The sequence below is a fragment of the Strix uralensis genome, chromosome 5 (assembly GCF_047716275.1).
Source record: "Strix uralensis isolate ZFMK-TIS-50842 chromosome 5, bStrUra1, whole genome shotgun sequence".
NCBI lineage: Eukaryota > Metazoa > Chordata > Aves > Strigiformes > Strigidae > Strix > Strix uralensis.
The window spans coordinates 21,203,184-21,228,554 of record NC_133976.1 but is presented as its reverse complement, the minus strand read 5'-3'; positions in this window follow the sequence as shown (position 1 = coordinate 21,228,554).

Here is a 25,371-nt window from a genome sequence, read left to right as displayed (position 1 = left end):
TTTAAAAGCTAAAATTTGCTCAGGTAAGAAACTTCAGTTACTGGATTTTTTGTGCACTCTGCTGCAACATACTATTATTAAACTTTACCAATGAGTGTGAAAAACAAGACACATTAACCAAGTAGTTATGTAAACAATACAGATGCTTCCTACAAAAGAACTGGGCAGAGAGATCCTCTCACAAGCCCTGCTAAAATATGCTGAAGTGAGGGTGTAAGGTCCTTATCACTGATATAAAACTCTTCTTGCCATGTGGCTTGTGATTGTATTTTTTGCTGTTGTTTTCTGGATGGATAACTGCTAAATGATGGTTCTTACATGATGTCAGCAGGACCCAGTTGTTTCAGAGTCTGTGAGCTAGGGAAGATCTATTACACTTAAGACTCGGAGGGTAGGTATTGGAGCAGCTCATCCAGAGTACCATCTTACAACACATGCGGGACAACCAGGAGATCAGGCCCAGTCAGCATGGGTTTATGAAAGGCAGGTCCTGCTTGACAAACCTGATCTCCTTCTACGACAAAGTGACCTACTTATTGGATGAGGGAAAGGCTGTGGATGTAGTTTACCTTGACTTTAGCAAGGCCTTTGACACCGTTTCCCACAACATTCCTCTGGCGAAACTGGCTGCTCGAGGCTTAGATGATCGCACGCTTTGCTGGGTAAAAAAATGGCTGGATGGCCGGGCCCAGAGAGTTGTGGTGAACGGAGTTAAATCCGGTTGGAGGCCGGTCACGAGTGGTGTCCCCCAGGGCTCGGTTTTGGGGACACTCCTGTTCAACATCTTTATTGATGATCTAGACGAGGGGATCGAATGCACCCTCAGGAATTGCAGATGACACCAAGTTGGGTGGGAGTGTTGATCTGCTCGAGGGTAGGGAGGGTCTGCAGAGAGACCTGGACAGGCTGGAGCGATGGGCCAAGGCCAACTGTATGAAGTTCAATAAGGCCAAATGCCGGGTGCTGCACTTCGGCCACAACAACCCCCAGCAGCGCTACAGGCTTGGGGAGGAGTGGCTGGAGAGCTGCCAGTCAGAGAGGGACCTGGGGGTGTTGACTGACAGCTGGCTGAACATGAGCCAGCAGTGTGCCCAGGTGGCCAAGAAGGCCAATGGCATCCTGGCCTGTATCAGAAATAGCGTGGCCAGCAGGGACAGGGAAGTGATCTTACCCCTGTACTCGGCACTGGTGAGGCCGCACCTCGATTACTGTGTTCAGTTTTGGGCCCCTCACTACAAAAAGGACATTGAATTAATTACTCGAGCGTGTCCAAAGAAGGGCAACGAAGCTGGTGAAGGGTCTGGAGCACATGTCGTACGAGGAGCGGCTGAGGGAACTGGGGTTGTTTAGTCTGGAGAAGAGGAGGCTGAGGGGAGACCTCATCGCCCTCTACAACTACCTGAAAGGAGGTTGCAGAGAGCTGGGGATGAGTCTCTTTAACCAAGTAACAAGTGATAGGACAAGAGGGAATGGCCTCAAGTTGCGCCAGGGAAGGTTTAGACTAGATGTCAGGAAGTATTTCTTTACAGAACAGGTTATTAGGCAGTGGAATGGATTGCCCAGGGAGGTGGTGGAGTCCCCATCTCTGGAGGTGTTTAAGAGTAGGGTCGATATAGCGCTTAGCGATATGGTGTAGATGGGAACTGTCAGTGCTAGGTTAATGGTTGGACTAGATGATCTTCAAGGTCCTTTCCAACCTAGTTGATTCTGTGATTCTGTGATTCTGTGGTATTCTGAGTACCTACCACGTTGCCTAAGACAGATGTAGGTGGAGTTTAATTGTCTCTATCTCAGTAATACCTCCCAAAGGGGAGAGAGATGTCAGAAAGCCACTCCACCCCCAACATTAAGCTTTCTCACAACCAAACATATCATTGAGACACAGCACTGGGTTCAGTGAAAAACACTTCCTGATACTGCAGGCAGTAAGTTACAGAGATGCCTTCCACTGGAGATGTGGAAGTTCAAGCCGTCACAGACTACTGCCACTGTAAAACTGAAGTCTGCAACTCCCTGGACTTATGCTGAAATTAATGTTGTTTTGTAAAAAATTATTGCTCTGATTTCTCTTCCATGCATGTGTAGAAAGAAAAGTGTACATCTCTGGAGAAATTTTCTTGGTGTTTCTAGAAAGGGAGAATAAGGATCTAGATTTAGATATGCTCCCATCCTCAGCATATCCTGGTGGTTACTGCTGAGTAGCAGTGTATACGGCATATTAGTGGTTTTGGAAGTCTCTCCGCAGCAGTTAAATGCCTAACAGTGAGTTAAGGCCTCACAACTCCAGTCAGGAGGCCAAGTACTTAACTATTAGGTGCTTTAGTTCCTTTTATTTATCTGGCCTAATGAATTTGCAGGTGTTCTTTACAGAGATGGAGAGGTAGGATGTTCACAGGGATCACTGGGTACTCAGCATTCACATGGGCCAGACCAGTTACCAGAGCAAACATCTCTCCTCACTAATACACAATTATTATTCATTTGTTTCAAATAAGCATACTTTCCTGCCCTTCCACATACTTTGCATTATTCCATCCAGTTTTACACTGCTTCTTCAGGAGGCACGTGACCTAATGTTCCAGCCACTCAACTGAAAGACAGATGTAACTCCAGACATGGTTGATAAACAAATGGACTGCTAATTTCATGATGCAAAATCTCACATCTTTTGTTTGTTTGTTTGTTTTTTGTTTGTTTGTTTGGGTTTTTTTTGTTTGTCAGGGGCTCTGCAATCACAGAATCACAGAATCAACTAGGTTGGAAAAGACCTTGAAGATCATCTAGTCCAGCCATTAACCTAACACTGACAGTTCTCAACTACACCATATCCCTAAGCGCTATTCCAATGTGACTCTTAAACACCTCCAGGGATGGGGACTCCACCACCTCCCTGGGCAGCCCATTCCAACGACTAACAACCCATTCTGTAAAGAAATACTTCCTGACATCTAGTCTAAACCTTCCCTGGCACAACTTGAGGCCATTCCCTCTTGTCCTATCACTTGTTACTTGGTTAAAAAGGCTCATCCCCAGCTCTCTGCAACCTCCTTTCAGGTAGTTGTAGAGGGTGATGAGGTGTCCCCTCAGACTCCTCTTCTCCAGACTAAACAACCCCAGTTCCCTCAGCTGCTCCTCGTACGACATGTGCTTCAGACCCTTCACTAGCTTTGTTGCCCTTCTTTGGACACACTCGAGTAATTCAATGTCCTTTTTGTAGTGAGATGCCCAAAACTGAACACAGTAATCGAGGTGCGGCCTCACCAGTGCCGAGTACAGGGGTAAGATCACTTCCCTGTCCCTGCTGGCCACGCTATTTCTGATGCAAGCCAGGATGCCATTGGCCTTCTTGGCCACCTGGGCACACTGCTGGCTCATGTTCAGCCGGCTGTCAATCAACACCCCCAGGTCCCTCTCTGACTGGCAGCTCTCCAGCCACTCCTCCCCAAGCCTGTAGCGCTGCTGGGGGTTGTTGTGGCCGAAGTGCAGCACCCGGCATTTGGCCTTATTGAATCTCATACAGTTGGCCTTAGCCCATCGCTCCAGCCTGTCCAGATCTCTCTGCAGACCCTCCCTACCCTCGAGCAGATCAACACTCCCACCCAACTTGGTGTCATCTGCAAAATTCCTGAGGGTGCACTCGATCCCCTTGTCTAGATCATCAATAAAGATGTTAAACAGGAGTGTCCCCAAAACCGAGCCCTGGGGGACACCACTCGTGACTGGCCATCAACCGGATTTAACTTCGTTCACTACAACTCTTTGGGCCCGGCCATCCAGCCATTTTTTTACCCAGCAAAGCGTGTGCCCATCCAAGCCACGAGCAGCCAGTTTCTTGTGTATGTGTGTGTGATAGACTTGTGTATGTCTATGTGATGCAGTAGGTCACTGACTATCTCCTCCTGGATTGTGGAGGGGTCGTTCTCCCAGTCTCTGTCCTCTGGCTGAGGAGGCTGGATTCCCTCAATACAACTAGTCTTGTTATTAAAGACTGATGCAAAGAAGGCATTAAGCACCTCAGCCTTTTCCTCATCACTTGTTACCATGATTCTTCCTGCATCTAGCAGGGGATGGAGGCTCTCCCTGGTCTGTCTTTTGCTGCTGACATAGAAACATTTCTTGTTATCCTTGATTGCTGAAGCCAGATTAATTTCTAGCTGGGCTTTAGACCTCCTGATTTCCACCCTGCATAGCCTCACAGCATCTTTGTAATCATTGTGAGTCACTAGCCCCTTCTTCCAAAATTTTATTGTAGTGGTCCATGCAATGACAGTACATCTGTTATTGGCCAGAAGTGGTTTGGCACTCCTCTCTGTAATCTGGCCAGATTTCCACAGCTCTGTAACCCAACAATTTTTCATGAGCAAGTTCTTTGTGATTCATCTTCTCATGGAAATTTGCAAAATTATATACTAACTAGTCCCTCCCCCACAGATGATCTTTGGATGTGGTACCATGCATCATCACTGTGTACTGGAGACAGGACATGGACCACTACAACAAAATATCAATGACTATCACGTCATGGTCTGGAGTGACAGACCCTAAATTCTGGGTTTGTGTACTTAGGGACAGGAATCCATGAGACTCTCTGCATGTGCATCTTTCCCTTTCACCCAAACAGTAAGATATACTGATGTGTTTGTCAGGAAAGTGCTACATTAAAAATGTAACAATTTTTGAAGAACCACATCATGCATATGGGTGCAGGCTACACAAAACAGCTTTCTGAGATTATGCATAGAAGGACTGAGTGCTCTGACATTAGTATCATGGTGCAAATATGACAAAGGGTGGGTAATCCACTCTGCCTGGGAGAAACCCTATATGATGCAAGACTCTGGAGGTCAGATCATTTGATACACCAGCTGATGTGTGCCAAGGTACCCAGAGAGCACACCAGAGGTTACCCTTTGTAGAGACACCGTGTTAAAGAATTTCTGACTAGTGTGCCACAGGAAACACTGTGATAGGACAGGCCAAAGGAAAATTTCTTGATTAACAAGCAGACAACCCCAGGATTACTGTGTGAAGGTAATTTACTTTGCATACATGTCCCATCTGGTGAATGGGAAAAGAGGCTTCTGCAAAATTTTCCTGTGTTGACTTCACCAACAAGACTAAGTGGTAGTTGACAGTGTGATCACTTGGTGGAGAGTATACTATTTATTCTATCCTTTTCAGATCTCATGAAAAATAAAATAGTGAGCCTATTAGTTCATGTTTCCACTGCTCAACCACTCCTAGAAGGTAGGAAAACCCATCCATTAGGGAAGATAACAAGAAACAACTGAAAAAAAAATCTTACACCAGTACCACAAGGAAATACTTAATAAAAACAAGGATGCTCTTCTTTTTTGCTTTTTGTGTAAGCACCAAGCAAAATTCATGTCCATTACCTTGTCTTCCAAAAATCATCAAAGAAATTTGGGATAAAAACATGCCCATTGTTTTAGAATAAAAACACCTTCATTGTATCTTTGCAGAGGTCCAGTCATCCTGGAGGTTCACCTGGCAATTCCAAGGCTCTCAAATTTACACTGTAATAAAATAATTTATAAAAACAAAAGACCACAGGGATCCATGTTTCCACAAAAATAATCAATTCCAGTTAGATTTCTTACTTTAAATACTAAAATATAAACTCAAACATGGTCATTCAAGGTCATTAAGTAGAAAAATCATAATTTTCTTGGAAGTATTTTGGAATGCACTAGTAGGCTTGTAATGGTTTAGCCCCTGCCGGGGTCTGAGACCACGCGGCCGCTGCCCCTCCCCCACAAAGGGAGTGAAATACAAAGCCCCAAAACTGAGATAAGGACAGGTTTAATACAACAGAGCAACAGCAACACAACAAACAGCAACAATAAGAATAACAGTGATAACAATGAACAGAGCAAAGTATATCTACCAATACAGGAGTGAGAGGAGCAGATGTATAAAACCACGCGCCCCGCGCTCCTGCGCCAGGATGTGACGCACCAGGATGTGACTTCCGCATGGTATCTGAATAACACAGCAAACCCCCCCCCCCCCCCCACTGCTGGGGAAACTTAACCCTATCCTGGTTAAACCAGGACAAGGCTCTTCCTTGCCTGTTTCCAACAGTCACTGAATGGAGCCATACAGGAGCAAAATGGGAGGAACATCTCACAGCTTCCTTGTACAAGAGGTTGTTCCACACTCACTCTATCCCAGTGTGATTTGGAGACAGCTCAGGGCTGCCTATCCCATGCTGAATGGCCAGTGTTCCTCACCATGTTCCCTATAGAAGCTGCCCCAGAATATACAGGTAAATCTTCCTCTGTCCACAAAAGGAGATATCCAAATGGTAATGTGCAGCCAGAAAAAATGGCCCGTTAGCTGCTGATGGCAGCTTCTGGGACCCTCTGCATTGCCAGCAGAGCACAAAGGGCTCTGAGTGGGGCTGAAGTTGCTGCTTGCAGTTTTTAAAGCAATGTTTGTGGAAAGCAAGGCTCCAAAACAAACTTCATATAATTAAAGGTCTCTCTCTCTCTCATTTACTTTACAAATCTGGAACGTAGCACTACCCAAGTATTAGTCGTGCATCACTATCAAGCTGAGAGCTTGAGTAAACATGAAAAAATCACAGAGAAGCCCATTCTGACATGTGAAAGCCAAAAGTGAGCTGAGATGTAACAAGAGCTAAGTGTGACATGTCCTGTGATAAGGAAGAGCTTGTTCTGGGAAGGACCCTTGGTTTCAATTTGTTATTTTCCTTTCTCTACAGCATTGGCAATAACAAGGGCATAAAAGGCCTTTTTCTAATTTGTACTACATGTTTGGAAAATGTTTTAGGTCTTCACTGATTCAGGCACTCGCCAGGGTGTGGATGGCACTTTTACCGTCAGCACTAGCCAACATTCTCCCACTGTTTCAATGTTTTCTGTCACTCTACATCCTGCATTACTAGGTAAGTAACCCTTCATCTCAACCCCTATTACCATCAAGGTAAAAAAATCAAAAAGGAAATTAAATTGAAAGAGAGCTGGCTGGATCTCTAAATACAATGAGATCATTAATGTCAGCCATGCTAAGCAAGTGTCCAAATCAGCTGTATTTTTAGTGGACAAATTCTGGTCTGATTTACACTTAGGTAGATCCAGATAAACTCCTTGGAAGTGAAGAGAGTTCCCATGGAGTTGCATCACAGTAAGGCAGAAACAGAATATATCCCTTTGTTTAAATACTTCATGGTTTCAAAAGTACAAATGAGTTTGGAAGACCCTTTTTTAGGCTTATGAACTCAATGGAAAAAGTAGTCCAGAAAGACAAAGCTTTCTTAGAACTCTTACGTAGCCACCAAAACCACAAATAAGGTAGTTCTAGATTATAACTCTTAGAGCAGCACTCCTGGGAGAAGAAATCAAACTCCAACAGAGCAAAAGGGAAAATCGGAATCATCTAGTTTCCATTCTGCATAATAGGTTTTCTTTGTATTTATTTCCACTTGGAAACAAGTTGTGCTTTTGACTTTATAACACATAAAATACATTGTAAACTCATTTGTGTGAGAGCCAACATTTCCCCAGATTCTGCATAGCAACAAGCATGATGAACTGAGAGCTACCCACTGGAAGTGACACTTTGCATCATAAAATTCATAAAGTATCGCTTTTTCTCTATATACAACACAGTAACAGCTTTCACTGCTGTTTCATCATATTTTTAGCGAGACAGAAGACTAAATAACAGAATGCCAAGACTGGTATAATGTTCTTAAGGCTAGAAGGATGGGAAAAATGGAGGTCATTGCTACTGGAAGAGAACAACCTATCTCACAGTGGCAAGATACAAGAGGGAGAACTGGAAATCAACAGCTTCATTTCTCCCATGCTGCACATGGTGATGCTGCCTATGAATTGTCAGTGACTAGGAGTCTCCACTGATGTCAGGCTGTGAAGAGAGAGGTGTCACCATTTTTTCAGAGGTATAAAATGAGCAATCTATATTCAGACTAACAAAGAGGTTCACTACAGCAGAAGGATGAAAGCAGCTACAGGTTTTTGGAGGGATCCTCCACCTTGGTGAATGCAAGCTGTGAGAACACAGTGGTCAGAGGATTCTCCATCTACACGGCCTGCTTAGTCCTAAAGAAGTCCCAAAGTCCCTGACTTACACAGAGCTGACAGATCTCAGCTTTCTTGCACAAACCAACAAGGCTGCTGTAGTCTCTTGTATAGCTAGTTATGTTAAGCAGAACAGGGTATGTAAACCATGGGCCAGGAAAAATTTTGTTGTGTCTTCCCCTGCCCCACTTGTCTTGGTTTCCCATGACTGAAGTAGTTTATCGTGAACAGAACCAAGAACAATCCTGAGCCATGGTACACAGCCAGAAGGATTTGGTATTCACAGCTTGGTTTCATCTCCTATTCTCTTTCTGCTCCCAAAACATAGACACAACCAGCTCTGTCTACCCAGCTTAGCTCTCTGCCCCTCCACAATAGAGTGGTCCCATCCTTGCTCCCACAGAGGGAGAACAGTCCCAGGCTTACGCTATCCCCAGAAACAAGCCCAGGTACCATCTGGGAGAGTGCTGTGTGGCTCAGTCAAACATGCTGCAGGCTGGTCTAACAGACACTGTGGGCAGTAACAGGAGAGCACCCCAAACTTCACTGTGGCTGTGGTTTATTGGTACACACATGGCCCTTCAGAAGGACAAGAAGGCCAGAGGGACTGCAGGAGTCAGCAGTAACTGCACAGACTTGGGCTCACCCTCTACTATCTGCCATGGGTGACGACTCCTCCATCTTAACATTGCAGTGCAGAGCAGACTGCCCCAACAGAAGTCCTGCACAACTGTGCTCAGAGGAGCCTTGGCTAACATGATGACAACCTTTCCCTAAAACAGTCCTGGTCACAATATTTAAGATGATGTACATGAAAGATAGACAACAAAACATTCCTATTCCAGAGAATCCAGAGAGGGAGTAACCTTCCAGAGGAGATGGGGCAAATTTCCTAAAGACATCCTCCAAAACATCTTGTCTGAAAACCAAGGATGCAGTCACAACACAAACCCCACAGAAAAATGGCCAAGTGACCTTGTCAAGTCTGTGTCTGGAGACAGAAGTGGCTCAGATTTGAAGCAGTGTACAGACTTTGGATAGATTGTTAAATAGATAGTTTTGAAAAGAAACAGTTTAAATAAATAGTTCAAATTCAACTAAGAAAAAGACACACAGCATATATTTCTTGAGGCCTCTTACCAGTTTTCTTGTTTTATTCATTCAGGGCTCGGCAGGGACGCTAACCAATTCCTTTAATATTGCCAACAGTCTCAGCAGTTCAGCATCACTAGCAAATGCCAAGGCTTCCAGAGTATCTGTGATATTTGAAATACAGCTTTGGTTATGGACATTTATTTATAGAACACTTTCACTCCAAACTCCCAAAACACTGGCCACAACCCCTGTTCTGGTGCTAACAGGAATCCCTTCACTGGTCCTTGGATTATTAAAACCTCTGGCAAGACAGCAGCAGCACTTAATACAGCAGCTCAGTACTACAGTATGAGGCAAGCAAGGAATAATAATGTACCTAACTAAAGTACATGCAAATGTCAGTTAGGCAAAATATAGTTACCCAAATGGAATTTGGACAGGGCCCTCATGTTAACATCCCAGCTCTTGGCCAAAGTGCCAAAACACTTCTGAAGGTTAAGAGTGGCCAAGAACTTGGTTGTACAGCTCATCCAAAAGCCCATAATGTTTGCATTAACTAGTGGATTATTATGCAATAATTACCATTTTAGCGATGTGTTGCGGCTCTGCATATTATGAGACTTTTTTTTTATTGATAATGGTGCCCACCTTAAAATGGTCTGTCATTCACTGCTGTTGTTTTTTCCAATTCTGGGTGGGTTTTGTCCATTTAAAATCTTGCAAGAACTCTTTATTTTCTGTGCGTCTCTCTGATAAGGAGCATTTCTGCAGGAGTCGGTCATTCTGACAATAAAATCAAGACAGACAGATCAGGCAATTTTTCAGAGAAGAACTCTTAGATTTAACAAAATGCAGATTTTGCACTCTGGCCTGCAAAAGTTCACTGCAATTCAAGGACAGTCTGTGTGACCTGCACAGAGCAGATTTTGGCAAGTCACTCTTTTTAAAAAAAAAAAAATGTTTTTGTTAGGCAAGTACAGGTGAAAAATATGTGAGCAGCAGAATTTATTATATTCTACTGGGCACCAGGGGAGAGTAATTATAAAGCTTTGATGCAAGTCTGACACCATCTGGCTACTAGAGATTTTGCAGGCTTTACAACATTTGTGTGAAATACTGCTTTTATACCCAGAAAAATACAGTATTTCGACCTTCAGTTCCAAGTGGGGAAACCCTAGGGAACAGCCAGCACCACCTGTGTGCACCCTATGGAAGCTGGAAGAGCTGAGGGCTCCTTAGTGTCAGGCACCCTCCTTCCCTCACTGCTCTTAAGGCAGGTGCAGTTATTACCACAGGTCTGTGATGTTCCCATCTAAAAGCTGTCACCTAGCGTAAGCGGTTTCTAGTAAATACTGATTTGGATTTTTTTTATATCAGCAGGGTGAACCTCTAGGTTTTGTATTATCTTCTCAGGAACATCCAAGCAAATAAGGTGAGAGGCAAGAATGTTCTTTGAGGAACCATAGCATTTCTCCAAGTAAATCAGCCAAGGTTTAAGATAATGCACTTGAACAATGTACTGAAGTCAATGAAATTGCTTGCTTTCTTAAACTGAAATGACTGGATAAGCACCTCCAAACAACAGTATGAAATAGAAATTTAATCAAATGTGGCCTATTATTTACTCAAATCATGGTTTGAGCTTGGATTCACAACCTATGAACTTCATTCCTCGATCAGGAAAGAAAAATAAGATAACATCCAAAATGACACTGCAGTTGAATGCTAGATGACAAGAAATAATTTCTCACTCCTCTAACTGCTTTTTCCCAGATGCTTGCAGCTTACTTATTTTCATTTATTTGGAGCAGGATTGCACTTCTTTGCACTTTCCCAGAAAGGAGTAAAGCTGACTGCTTTCTCAAATTCAGTGAGTCAGAATGAGTCAGACCACAAGGATTGGAGAGGGCCCCAGCACAAAACTTTTCTCTGCAGACAGTTTGAGGAAGAAGAGAGTTTCAAGGCACACACTCCCTTTGTGGAGCCTTTGCCAAGATGCCGCAGCCATATCACTTTCCCCGACTCAGATCAGCAAAGAAATTGAATTTAGTCCTTGCTGACTGATAAGGTGAATATTTGCATTTTTGGGGAAGGAGTGCAATTATGTAATAAACAAGAAAGAATATGACCCAAAGAAATCATCATTACAATTATACAGAGACACTTGAAAGATATTACAAGCAGATGGAGAAATAGGATTTTCAAAAGTACAAGGTTTCCTTAATAAGAACTCCATCTGGGATTTAAAGTTTGCAGCTTTTTCTAGTTTCCGTAGAAAACTATTTGCATATCTTAACATAATTCAGATTATTACCATGTGTCCACAAAATTTACTAAAGGAGTGTTCAAACCCTACCCAGAAAAGGAATTTTCATTCTTCACATTGCATATTAAGTTCAAATTTGTGTGCTTCATCTTAAAGAGATTCATTTTTTCCTTCCTTGCAATCCTAAACACTGAAGAGAAAAGTAAGAAAGAATTATGAAATCCCCAAAATACTTCCCTTCCTACTAAATGGACTTGTGGGAGCCTAACTGTTTCCCAAATACATCTTGGAAAATGGCCATCACCAGAACTACAAACTAGAGCTATGTGAATATCTGTTTGTATGGTTTAGTTGCCAAAAAAATATCAAATAATGAAATAAAACCCACTTTGACCTAAAATGAACTTTCCTTTTCTCATTTCCTTGGAAAAACAGACAAATCGGTGCAAATCATTTGAAGACTAAAAAAAAATTGAAAGTATTTTTTTAAAAACTTTATGGCTTTTTAAGTATATTTAACATACTATAAACATTTGCATTTGTCAGCATGCCTTTTTTTTTTCTGAAAATAAGGTATCTAGCTTTAAACAGATTACCAGATTAAACACAAATGTTTCTCCCCGTGTTTGGTGATCTGTGTCCTGTCCTGAAGGAACTTAGTGCTTCTGACCATACCCCATTATTAACATTAACTTTGTAGCAGCTCTGTGAGATGGAGTCAAATGCTGCTATGGGGAGCTGTTACTCTGCACCTTGCTGGAGAGCACTGGACTGGGTTGGGCTGGGCTGGACTCTTGGGCTAGGGAAGCACCTCTTTTCTCTATGGTAGTTCCTTGCTGCACTTATGTGCAGTTTTCTAGCTTGTATCATAATGGGCTAGTGACAATTTATTAAAAATTCACACAAGCATTTCCATGAGTTCACACTCTGTTCTTATCACAGATGGACCCAAATTGCAAAATCTGGATCCTGAATTAAATGTTCTTTTACTTTGGTATGTCAGATGCAAGGTCTTGCCTTCACTAAGGGAGAAAATAAAAAAGAAAAAGAAAAAAAAGGTGTGTTCTTATTTTGGATTAGTTAACTAAAGGTAAAATCCTAGCAAAGGCAAAGAAGCTCATAGTTTTCATTTGGCTTCTCTACAGTCTTCAGCTCAATATTTAATTTATTTGAAGCCTATAAACTGCCCTGTCTTCAATGGAGTATTATTGTGCATTAATTGCTCTGAGTTATGGGTGCCTTTTAAATATCTGATCAAGGCCTAGTCCAACCTCAAAAATCCAGAAGTATTACAGCACTGGATGTGAAGACTTATCATTTGGTTTTGCTGCCAGTATGCTCCACATTGTCAGAGGCAATACCAAGGCAGGATCCCACTATAACAACAGATATCACTCAGACCTCCTCTACCGGGGGCAGAATGAAGGAATTCTGCAGAAGACACTAGTATTTTTTTGTTTTGCATGCAATGATAGGAGAGCATCTCATTTTGCTATGCTGATTTGTGACCAGGGCCAATAGTAACACCGTTTTTTCACACTGTTATTTTTGGCTGATCTGTGTGTTATGACATAAGGAAGGGAAAATGAAGACCAGTCAAAATGTAGCATAAATGAGATGATAATGATGAAAACACTTTAATTTCAACGTGCACTTAACAGTTTTTCTGTGCCCAGCAATGCTTGGAATAGGATGAACATATTTTGCAGTACCGCCAGATCCCATAACATCGCCAAGGACCAGTACTAGGAAGGGCTGTTCCTTAGAAGATTCCTACAATTACATCCTTCCACAGAAGGTTTAGTGCTCAGTAGTGTGTTAGGAAGAAATGTGTTTTAAAACAGAGTTGGAAATAGAAAAGATTATTATGATACAATTATGCAGAAAGAGAACGGCACAGAAGACTTCAGAGGGAGGAATCTGGAAGAACTCAAACCAAACAAAAAAAATGAAGTCTTTTTTAACGTGTTACACCCAGCATCTTAAGAAATACCTCAGTGGGACTGCTACAGTTAGCTGCTCTGTTTCTGTTTATCTCCAGTCATATTAAAAGATCCTTCTGATGCATTCTGAACCATGCAAAGGGTTCAATGCGTATTCCATGAACAGTTAAAATTCAGTGGATCACAAATACTGCAACCAAGACCAAAATCTTTGGATTGCAGTGTCAGCTTTATGACAGCACTCTGTAGCACAGAAAGTATCTATTTCCATTTCATAAGCATTTTTTATTTGTTATGCTTTTTGTATGTCTTTTGAAGTCTAGAAAACCTTTCAGCACAGCATGCTGTATCACCAGACAATTTTTCCTTTAGAATTTTCTTTGGATAGTCCCTGGAAGATTGTCATCATGAAATTTGTACTGTTCCATGATTTATGCTTTTTCCCTGTGCCAAATAGATACATACTAATATACTACAACATATGCTCTCAGTATCATGTCTAAACCAAATGCAAACACACAATCTATTAAATGCCTACAAAGTTTACCATATTAGATCATTTACATTATATTTAAGTGACTCCTCTCCTCCAAATTCATTTAAAGCCTAAAGAGCCAGCATAAGTCCAGAAGCAATCAGAAGGAAGCCAAGACCTACAGGAGATCAATAGGAAATTTTACATTTAGAGTCTTTGAATCCAAACTGCTGACAAAGATTTCAGGGTCAAAAAAAAAAAAAAAAACCCAAAAAAAAACCCAAACAAAAAAAACAGTTGATGGCTTTTTTAAGTAAACATCCAATATATTTTTTTATCATGCAATGAAGCTTTTTATATATGTTATCTTCACTCTTTTCCAACTCTTATCTGTCAGTGGAAATGTAATCTTTTATACACCAACAAATGAAAGTTCTCAAAAGAAAAAAAAATGCAAGGGAATGCACTATAGTTATCCCTTTTAAAAAATGCAAGTTGACTGAATATTGACTATTTGACATTAAGTACTATGAAGATAGACTTCATGACAGAACATCTTCTTTTCCTTGTTTTTATTTTTAAAGCAGTGACTAAGTATAGAAGCAGCACCACATTTATGCTACCATAATTAATGGGGTGACAGTTTTTCCATTATAAATTTCTGTTTTCAGGGATTTATAACTCATCTGTGGAAGACTGTTCTAGGCAAAAAACTTTGAAGTGCAAAGATCAAAGATCACATTAAGCTTCATGTTTAAAAGAAAACTGTACCTTTTTTTGTCAGCACAGCAAGCCAAAAGTTCAAAACAGCAGTGAAAGGATAAATGGATCTGGCCTGCTTTATTTTGGCTTCACACTGGAAGAATTGATACACTTTATATTTTTAATAGTAGACATTAATATCAGAAGAACATTAAACCACTTTTGAGGCAGCATGGAGGTTGGCATTCACTATCATAATTTAAATTATTTCAGTTTCTTGCAAGACAAGATTGTGTCCTAAGAGTTTCAGAAATAAAAATTTTCATTTAAATTTTGGGTAAACATTGATTTCAAAAGAGCTATGATCTTGCCCCCAGCAGCTTGTACACAGCTAAAATTTAGTTTTATCAAGGGAATGTTTGGGTAATAAGGATAAATAAAGTAAATGTTTATTTAAATGTTGGGAAGAATAAAAAATACTAAATCAAGCATAAGAATCAAAAATATTAAAATTATCTAAAGTATATTACTTAAATATTGTTAAACAAAACAAAACAACCCTTCTAAAGCACCCTATGTCTCTGTATTTCTATTGAGTTCTGTATTTTGGCAAGTCAGGAGCTGAAATACAAGGATATCTATAAAAACAGACAGATAGGGGTAAAATCCAGAGAGATAAACTATCAAAAAGGTAACTACATGATTTAGCATCAAAGAAGGACTGTCTCTATGCTATTTAATCACCAATATTTTTATGAGTTGTTTCTTTCTTTGTTTTTAAATATGTGCAATAATTTGATGTTACAGGATACATATAAAATAATGGGTTACAAATCATTAAACCTGTTGATGTTTCACTTAACATTTGTGGTTGATTTGTGTGATGGAATTTTTTGCAGTCTGTCTCTAATTATAGGAAGGATTTTTTTTTTTTTTTGTAGTTTATTTGACTTCATTCACCACTTCTCAACATATGCCATATTTAGGATGTGATATAACTAATAATTCATATGCAACCACACTACTGCTTCCATTTTAGGGTCAACTAAAACATGTACTCCCTTGAAGTGAGTGTTTAAATCCCCTTCAGTTAAATATCAGTCTCAACATGCAGTCACAAGCCACCCTGAGCAAGGGCCTGGCGGAGAGTTTCATCAATGGCTTTGTGGAATGAGACTCAACACAATTTTGTCCTTTTAATTTTAAATCAGAAAACTTGGCATTATGCAAGTTAACTTCAGACGGCTTTAATCTGCTGAGAAAAAAATCCCAATACCATGCAAGGTGAGACAGAGTTCACGCTCAGCCCTCTGCATGCTGGATAAACGGTGCCCGGGGTGCACAGACACTGATGCTGAGCCCACCGACCCAGCACTGCACCGGGTTGGATCCGTCCCACAGGGGCATATCCTGCCCAGGAGTGGCTTCAGGTGACAGAGAACAATAGCTACTAAGCCGTGAACTTAAACTGTCTCTGCAGGGTGTCTGTTCAAGCACCGCTAGGTCAAGTTGCCAGGCATATTGCAGAGATCCTTTAGCAGATGTATATAGTCAGTTCAGTTCTCACTAGGTTTTTCTGTCCTGGTCCAGGGCTTGCCCTTCAAGAGTTAGCCTGGTTCATGAAAGAGAGCAGAAACTGCCAGGCAAGTTAGCATTTCATTGCCTTGCTTCTGTAGGGCTGTGTCTGGTGTGCTCTATTCACACCAGCCCAGTCTGCTGCGCACAACACACAAGGTATGTATCTCCTCCACCACTGAGGTGAAGAACAAGCCCCAGGAAGAAGACATGTGTGGACATAAAAAGTGATGCTTCCTGTACGATATAACTTAAGTCAGTTTCAGGAGACAGCCCTGGCGATGGAGATCCTCCAAGGCATTTCCACTGGACAGCTTCTAGGCTTTGCAGAAACAGCTCAGGGATCTCACATGTTAATCTTTAGCTTCCATGAGTCCGAACTGTTTCTGTGTGTCTCTTGCTCTAGATTGTCTCCCTCTAGCTCTTATCAGTTTTTTATTTGGCTATTGGTAGTATTGATTTCTGACAAATGATCTCTTGCAAATTTAAAAAAAAAGATATATTAATGTTTAGAAAAACGTTAGTTCCAGCAGATCCTTAGGAAAAAAATCCATTATTTTATTTTGGTTGTTTTCTTATTTCTATCTAGCTGATTCATTTATGAAACATATGAAAATTCTGCATCCCAGCTGTACTTCATAAGCACAAACAGATTTACCCTCCAGATGCACGCAATCCAAACCCTAGCACACCACTTCCCTACCAAAGGCACACGCATTTGGGAAAATCAGAAGCATGCCCAGAACAAATCTAAACACTCTCTTGAATGATAACAGCAATGAGTATTGTATATACAGAGTTTATAACTTCTGCTCTATAGAAAAGGTGAGATTCATTAGTCCATACTCTCACACGTTACAGGTCATTACATTTTATCAACCTTCTTAGAAGTTTAAATATCTGAATTTAGGACTCAAAGGGCCTGAGTGGAGCTAAGCTGCTTATCTACTCTTTCCTTCTCCCAAAGGTTGATGCTCCTGTAGCCAGGCAAAGGGATAATTGTTGCAGCCTGCACCCCATTACTCCACCTTTAAACAAGAAAGAAGGAGGTGGGAATGCACAGCTGGATGCAATACCAGCTCCAAACACAGGAGCCTGAGCTCATCTTTTAAGTACTTAGACAAAAATATTCTGAACCTCAATCAGTGATTCTGTTTACAGCAGGTGAAATCAAAGTCTCACCAGCATCCAAAGCCCTTTGTATGATATAATACTGTCATTATTTCTATTGCTAACCTTACTATTATTCTCTGCATTTCCTGTTTATACAACAGTGACTTCAAAGACAAGTTCAAATATAAATAGCAGCCCCTTTTATCCCAGGAGTCAGGGTACTCTCACAGAACACCACTGAAATCAATAGACTTCCACCAAGAATTGGTTTTGGCCTTTGCATTATTTTTGTTGCCTAAAAACCACATACTTTTTTGGTGTGGGGCATGTGAGTCATCTTCAGGAGAAAGTGGTCTCAAAAGGCCACTGATTAGCTGTGGAGAGTCCTCCACTGGTATGTACCTTCCCATGACTGCAGTAGTCCTGTCTTTGCTGCCTGTCTTCCTTCAGCTCACTGGCCTTTGACAGGGGATGTTTTGGGAGTTATGATCTGAAACATGTCAAAAGGGAGGTAACATACCAGGGTAGATCTCTCTTTTTTCTCATTCCCATGGAAACTTTTCTTCAACAAGTACCCCTAAAACAAATCCTGCTATAACTTACACTGCAATCAGGTATCCTGAAAGCAGAGACCTATCAACACTCTCCAGCACAACAGAATATTTGTGCAATGCCATGAGGTGTCCAAGTTAGTTAACTCAGCAGCACTGCTACAGCACACATGCTAACATGGGGAATCACTATTTAATACTGAGTTTCCATGCATGAATCACGAGCCAGATACTTGCAGGTTTGCTCCTGGCTAGGTGTTAACAACATCTCTTTGCCTTCTGTTAGGCAGGTACTTGAAAAAAGCGATGTATGAAAAGTCACCAGGAAGACTGTCACTTCTGTGAGAAGGCTGGGTGCAGTAACCTGTTGATGTGGGAGTCACAGGCTAGTGAAGTTTTATGTTATATCTGCTTTATTTCAGGAAATGTGTTTACATTTATACAATGAAGATTTGTTCTGACTGATGATTGCTACCTTAGTTTTGTTGAGTCACCTCACAATGCAACCACTAATTTCTACTGGCTTGGTAGAAAGATAAAAGACGAAGCAAAGTTCCCATGAACGTCATCTAGAATAATTTTGTGACCAAGGGCTAGCTATAGGCAGAGGTTACACCAATTTAACTAAAACTTTTTGAACTGATTTAGTTAAAATCCATGCATTTCCCATATGTTGCTTGAAGAAATGTATTAAATTTTTACGAAAAGGAGCGAGTCCAGATTATATTAATCAATTTACATGTAGCCCTGATTACTGTAGAGAAAAGAAACACCTTCTATGTTTACAGTGGCAAAGAGCAGAAGTATGGTGAAGACTAAAAGATTTCTTATAAATTACTGCACAACTTTCTCACAAATCCAGAAAATTTCTCTTATCAAGTGAGAAGATTATTTTTGCATTATGTCAAGCTCAAACACTTCAAAAACAAAAAACTGGGAGAGGAGGGAAATGTCTGGAAAAGTAAATCTGGTTGGCTCCTGCTGAGTTTCTGGAGTGTCAACTATTATTACAGTTATACTTTATAATGTGTGTCTCATAGGCGCCACTGTGCTACACTGTAAATGGAAGATGTGGTCCCTGAACCAGTAAGTTTCCATCTGGTTTTAGGTTTTGGAGTAGAGCGAACACAAAAGGCGCCAAAGTAGAGAGGCTAAAAATCTAGAGTAAAATGACACACAGATGTACTCTAATCTCAGTTTGATTATAAAAAAGAACATCAAAGATTAGGTTTGGATTTTTTCTAACTAAAAATGTAAATTATTGGAGTTTTTAACTCATCTGTAAGACCAGATGAGTTAATAAACTCAAATAAAGTTCATGCATCCTATTTCATAAGGGCTGAGCATTGCAAGGGCTTGTAATATAAAAAACAACTACTTGGTTTGGTCCAGATGCTGTAGTGTACATTAGTACCAACTTATTCAATATTATATTAGTAAGGAAGAAAAAGCAGAAGAAATGCAAACCTTGAAGGCCCATCCTTTACAATTATTGATCTGCTTGTGTTCTTCCCTTTACACTAGTGTCGCATGGACTATGGCAGTGGCTTATCTGATGACAGGAAATATTGCAGGTTGTGTTGAATTGCTTATTACTGTCAGCTGGGAAAAAAATGGAAGATACAAGATTCATAATAAGACTATGATGGTGGGTTTGTTTAAGCCAGAAGATAATACTCAATTATGACATCCATGGGACCGTGTTTGATATTTAAATTCCCAGCATCCAGGAGATTTTTCCCTAAGCATAAAACCATGGGACTCTCTTAATCACTTCTGTGGTATAATATTTTAAATCTCCTCCAAGACCAGAAGAAATTTCTTACCTACACAGATGAGTGTCTCACCCATCAGGCAAGAAGTTTAATTCCCCGATTTTTCCTAACCTACACCTCCCTCTTTAACAGACCCTACAGCACTTTTCACACATAAAATGAGATGAAGACTGAGACAAAGAAATCTGTTCATCCAGTGCTGAATTGTCGCAGCCACTTTGATGAAATTTGGTAACTGTTTTATATCAAGGGAACAGAAATTCAGTTTAAATGGGAGAAAGAAAGGGATGTCATGGGACTGTGAAAGCAAAAAAGGGGGATGTGTCATGAGCCTCTTAAAGCATCTTCCACTGAGGTGCTCATCTGCCAACTCTCTCTTGATTTTGTTATGCTGGACCTACAAACTTGCTCTAGCTCTGCACAAACTTGCACGCTCTCTCCCCTCATGTTCTCCCTCGACAGATGAGCCCTGCCAGACAGTATGAAAGCCGTGAGTGCTCATTCCCCTCTGTGAATGCTTGTTCTCCCACACTGCCTGGCATCCTGATGCACCTTTTCAGAAGCTTCCCAGGCTGAAAATGCTCTGACAAATATTCATTTCGTTAAGATCCACAGGTCAGAAGAAGCACAAACATCTCCTGGGTGACCCCAGGCAGTTTATGCACTCTTCTGTACTTTCTTTCTCCACCTGTATAACATGACTAATAATATTTCCTTTTTCTACTCTTTTATCTGCCTTTCTTAAGCTTTCAGACTTACTATAACATGTAAATACAAAGAAATACCCATACAGAAATGAAAAGTTCTCTTAACTTTGAAACATTCTGGTTTTGCCTGTCCTTGAAGAGAACTCTGCCCAAAGCCAAGACTTACCCTCAGTACCAGAAGTCTGCATATCTATTTATATCTATGTACAGTGCCTAGCACAGTGCATCCACAGTCTTGGCTCAGGATCTTTCAAAGGTGCCATACACCATTATTAGATGCTTTTCTCTATTGCCTTTCAAAACATATTAGCTGAGACCTCTACAAAGTTACACCCCTAGAAATGAAGAATGCTGGTCATGCTTTCAGCTAGTGAGGCTGTCATGGAGATCCACGCCTGAAGAGCACAACATTAGCAGAAAAGTGTAGAAAAAACACATGAAGTTATGCCTCTACCCAGCGCGGTGTTAAGCTACAGATTTTTTTTTTTTTTGTCTCAAGTTAGAGTACATGTTAAATGTTGTCATAGGATCAAATAATGCTGACCTTGACCTCACTGGAAGGTAACTGGGTACAGAGGACTGTAACAAAGGGGAGTCCTGGGACAGGAGACAAGGGAGAAGGTACCAGGTAATGGCTATGTCTTCTGCTTTTTTCATTCACCACCAGATCAGCTCTGCAGGTGGTTTCCCATGTTGTTTATTCTCCTGTTAATGTGTTGTCCCCACAAACAGAATCACAGAGGCATGGGAATGCGCACGTCTGCATGTGTGCACACAGACACACACTTGCAAGTGTTTAGGGATGTCACATCTGTACACCATCAGGAGACAGTTCATGGCTTTGATACCACTTCAGAAACCCACAGAGCCTGTTGCACCAAGGTGGGGGACAAGCTGGGACCCCATTAGAACATGATATGTGGGTATTTGTTTGTCATTCTCCCACGATAACTGCATGCTCGTAGCCTGACTGCATTTATTTATTTATTTTGTTGGCATTGCTCATGCAGGTCTTAAATCATCCTAAATGAAACATTTGAATAAAAATGCCTGAGAACTGTCAGCGTGCAATCCCACTCCGCATTCTTTTCTAAGCTTTGCATCCAGCCTTCACAGTACAGATGCTTGCAGTCTGGTGTGTTATAACTTGCTTTTATTTTCAAATAGTGCATTTGTCAACATTTCAGAGCTATCCAACCTCCATCAGGACACAATGACAGCTGATCACAGGTTTTAAATAGCTGCCTGATATTTGGAAATACAGCTTTCCAAGCGTCCATGATTAACTCCATGATTCATTCAAAGTTGAAAGAAGAAAGATAGTTACTCTCTCCTGCACTGTGGTTGTGAAAATTATCTATTTTTAAAAATCTCTGACTAGCCAAATTGTAAAGTAAGGGGGAACAGCTAATGTGTTAATAAGTGACCACTGCATAACTATACAGGAAGGTCAGGTATCAACATACTGCCAGTGAGTCATGGAGATGTCCTTCACTGCTGTTCACCATAAGCTGAGGACAAATTGTCTATAAACCCTCCAAAAAGCATTGGCAACAAAACAAAACAAATCCCAGCATATTTCTCTTTCTTGTCCATTCTTTGGCACATAACCAAGGGGTAAGTGGAGCTGTGCAGGCCTGCAGCAGCAAGACCTGAGGCCAGCAGAGCACTCAGGATATGCTGGCTGTGTATCAGGGCACTCAACACAGAGCCTTCATGTAGCTGATCCTCACAGTCAGGAGAGCACAAGTAGTGTAGTGATGGTTGTGCAGCCCTGAACCCAAGCTAGAAGCAGTTAGTTTGGGCTCAGAGCGGTGTTCACAGCATTATACTGTTTCTATGACCAAACCAATGTCTGTGTCTAGTGCGGCATTACACTTTGTAGACACAGCTTTCACTCAGAGCTAGCTTAGGGCTCACTTGAGCATGTACCATTGCAAAATTTAGTCTTGCCTCGGTGGTGTCAGGCTAAAGCCCAAGGATCAGAAATTAAATGCTGACTTCTTTGATGTCTAACATTGTTTCAGCTGCTCACTGCTGGACCTACTGTAAAACCACTTGTTTTAGTTCCCAGTATTTTTTCTGCACTTAGACACATTTTTTATAGAGAGGGGAAAAAATGTAGATACTAAATTTCAATTTCCTAGTAAGCTTTGAAAACTGAGGTAACATTCCTGAAGTAAATTTAGTGTTTCTTTGTATTAAATTATTTTCAAATTGTGAAGTGCAATTACTTTTGATAATTGACTATTTAAGAAATAAAAAACAAGGAAACAGTCATAGGATACTACCTGAGACAATAAATACAATTCAAGTCTCTTCTATAACTCAGCAATTCAGGATGATTGATCTGGATATTTTAAAAGAGGTATTGTAACTAGTTTCAAGTATAGTGGTAAGTGGAAATCTTGGGTTTATAACTTTCCTAATCCAACAACTCCAGGTACTCTTTCTACAAATGTTGGTCAATGACAACTCCTAATGCTTCATAACGTTTCAGCTTTTGTTATTTAGCAGGGTTTTGAATAATTGTCAGGATAAGCTATTATCATTTTGCTGCATCAGGCTTCAGTGACCACCAAAAGGGAGGCTTCAGTGCCCACCAACCAGGAGGAAACTGATTTAAATTTTGTTTAACCAATCACTGGAAGTTTGGAGATAGGAGGTTTCTAGCCATCATACACATCCTTTCCCTTAATCCCTAGATATCAAAATTCTGCCCTCATTTGGTACAGTATCTCTCACCCAACTTAAATGTCTTTCTAATGTCCTCTGAAAGTGTCTAGAATGCCAAGAAAAACTTGTCATGCTGTTATGATCGTACATAATAAATGACAACTGACTATAACTCAAGGCACTCCTTTCTTTAATTCTTCATTAAAGTTTCCCATTCTAACAAGCAATATTACCCTGTATAAAGAAAAATGCCAGCACACCCTGCACTAGTCCCTGTACTAAGGGGAGATCATTTATTTAAGATATTTGGCATTATGTTTTATAGATTATTTGCCTACCAGAGAAGGACCCTAACCATTTTATTGACTGACTGATTGGCTGATTTGCTTGCTTTTGTGTCTCAAACTTTCTGTTATCTGCTAGCCTGGAGCTATAAAGATTGACTTGGATTTCTGCAGTTTTGAAATCTGACTTAAAAGAACAAAGAATTAAAATTTAAAACTAAATAATACTTCTCCTGTCCCAGTGAAGAAGAGAAACAAGCCTGAAGAAGAACAAATAAGAAACTCAGTGAGTTCATAGTACAGCTCTCATTCCCTCCAGTTTCTTAACAGAGACCACAGAATAGAAGATGGCTAGCATCATGAACATGGTTTGGTATGAAAACAATTTGTCTTAAACATTGTCTGCTTTAACTGATGGAATCTCTTCAAATTTTTTCAAGATGAGCATCTGTTTTGAAGGACTTTTATATATGCTAAAATGTGGACAGGTCCAAGGAAAATCCTTCTATCTGGAAATGAAAACTTCTTTGCGTTCAAGCAGCCATACAGAGTATCCAGCTTTACATGCTGAAAATCACTCGGGTCATGTTTGCCCACCCCTTCTGCCCTGCAGCAGTGCCCATCACCTGCATGTCCTTGGCACAAGTACAAAACCTCTCACATGCTTTGGAAATCGGAGTGGCTGCATCTGGGCAGGGGAGCACAGAGACAAACAGAAGCTGTGCCAACAGCCTTGGTAGTGAGGTCCCAAATGTCAAGAAACCACCACAGATGGGATAACAACCTTATGGCCAGATCCTTCTCTTTTCGAATGACCCAACACTGAGGGGGGAAAGCAAAAGTACTACCATTATATGACCCATCCTGGGAGGCATGCAGCTCTTAATTAAAATTATATCTACACTAAGCAAAAGAAAGATTAGGTGGCTGCAAAGATCGCTATTCTCATTTTACACTTAAAGGAACACAGAAAGATGACACCAATTCCTCGTTCTGCTGTTCCTCACCTTGGCACAGCCCACTCTCTCTGCAAACACCCTGCATGACACAGTTCCTTCTTGGCTCTCATTTACTACTTGTCCTGTGCCACCACCAGCAGCAGCAATAGCTTTGTTTTCTAGCACTCCCAGCACCTGCTTTCATGCCAAACAATTTGTTAACCTATTGCCCTCAACCCATTCATATGACTTAAACTCCCACACACACCCTGCCACTTTCCCTGTGAGAAGGGACTACTGGCAATATTTTAGCAGCAATCTCCAGTAGTGACTGAGAGAAACAACTTACTAGTCATGGTGACTATTGATTAACGTTGCTCCACTCTACACTTTGTCATGACTACCTCATGCAACATAAAACCCTTGACATATTGTGTTGAATTTAGCTCATTAAATGTCATTGGATCAAGCACACAAACCGACATAGAAGCAAGAAGCAGAATCAAGGTTTCTCTTTGCCAAGGATGTACCTATAAATAGTAGCCCACAGGATTAGACTCTTTTTTGCTTTATGTGCTCCCATCAGTCTTACATTTCGCCTGTAGAGTAGATGAACATCACCACAGTCTTGTCTGGACGGCCAAAGAGTGAAGTCTCCTGGGAAGGACAGTCTGAATCTCATCAGGATGAATGGAATATTAAACCAGATCTCCCCTTTTTGATTAACATCTCTAAACTTGATGCAAAATGAAGTGCAGTACAGAATCACAGAATCACGGAATCACAGAATCGTACCACTGTCTTCTTTAGCTGTGGTTTGGAAATGACTGCTTTGCTCTGCAGTGAACTCAATACCCATAGCATTTGCTAGATGGGTCTAATTTGCTCCCAAATTGGCTTAGATTTAAGACAGATGCCAGAAAGCTCCACTAACTATGACAGCAGTGTCTCGAGCCACAAACCTCAGAGACTTGACCACCTCTGCAAATACAAGGTCACCTGGAGGTCCCCAGGCACACCCTGAACAACCTGGCTCAGGTTCTGCAGTCTGTGTAGTTTGTCTGAAATGGCTGACATTGCTTCTTATTAGCCAGGAGTGATGCCTGCATTAGCAGAGCTATACAGCTACATAACTATACCTATCTGTATGACTGTTATACGATGTATTCCCTCCTGGACATTTC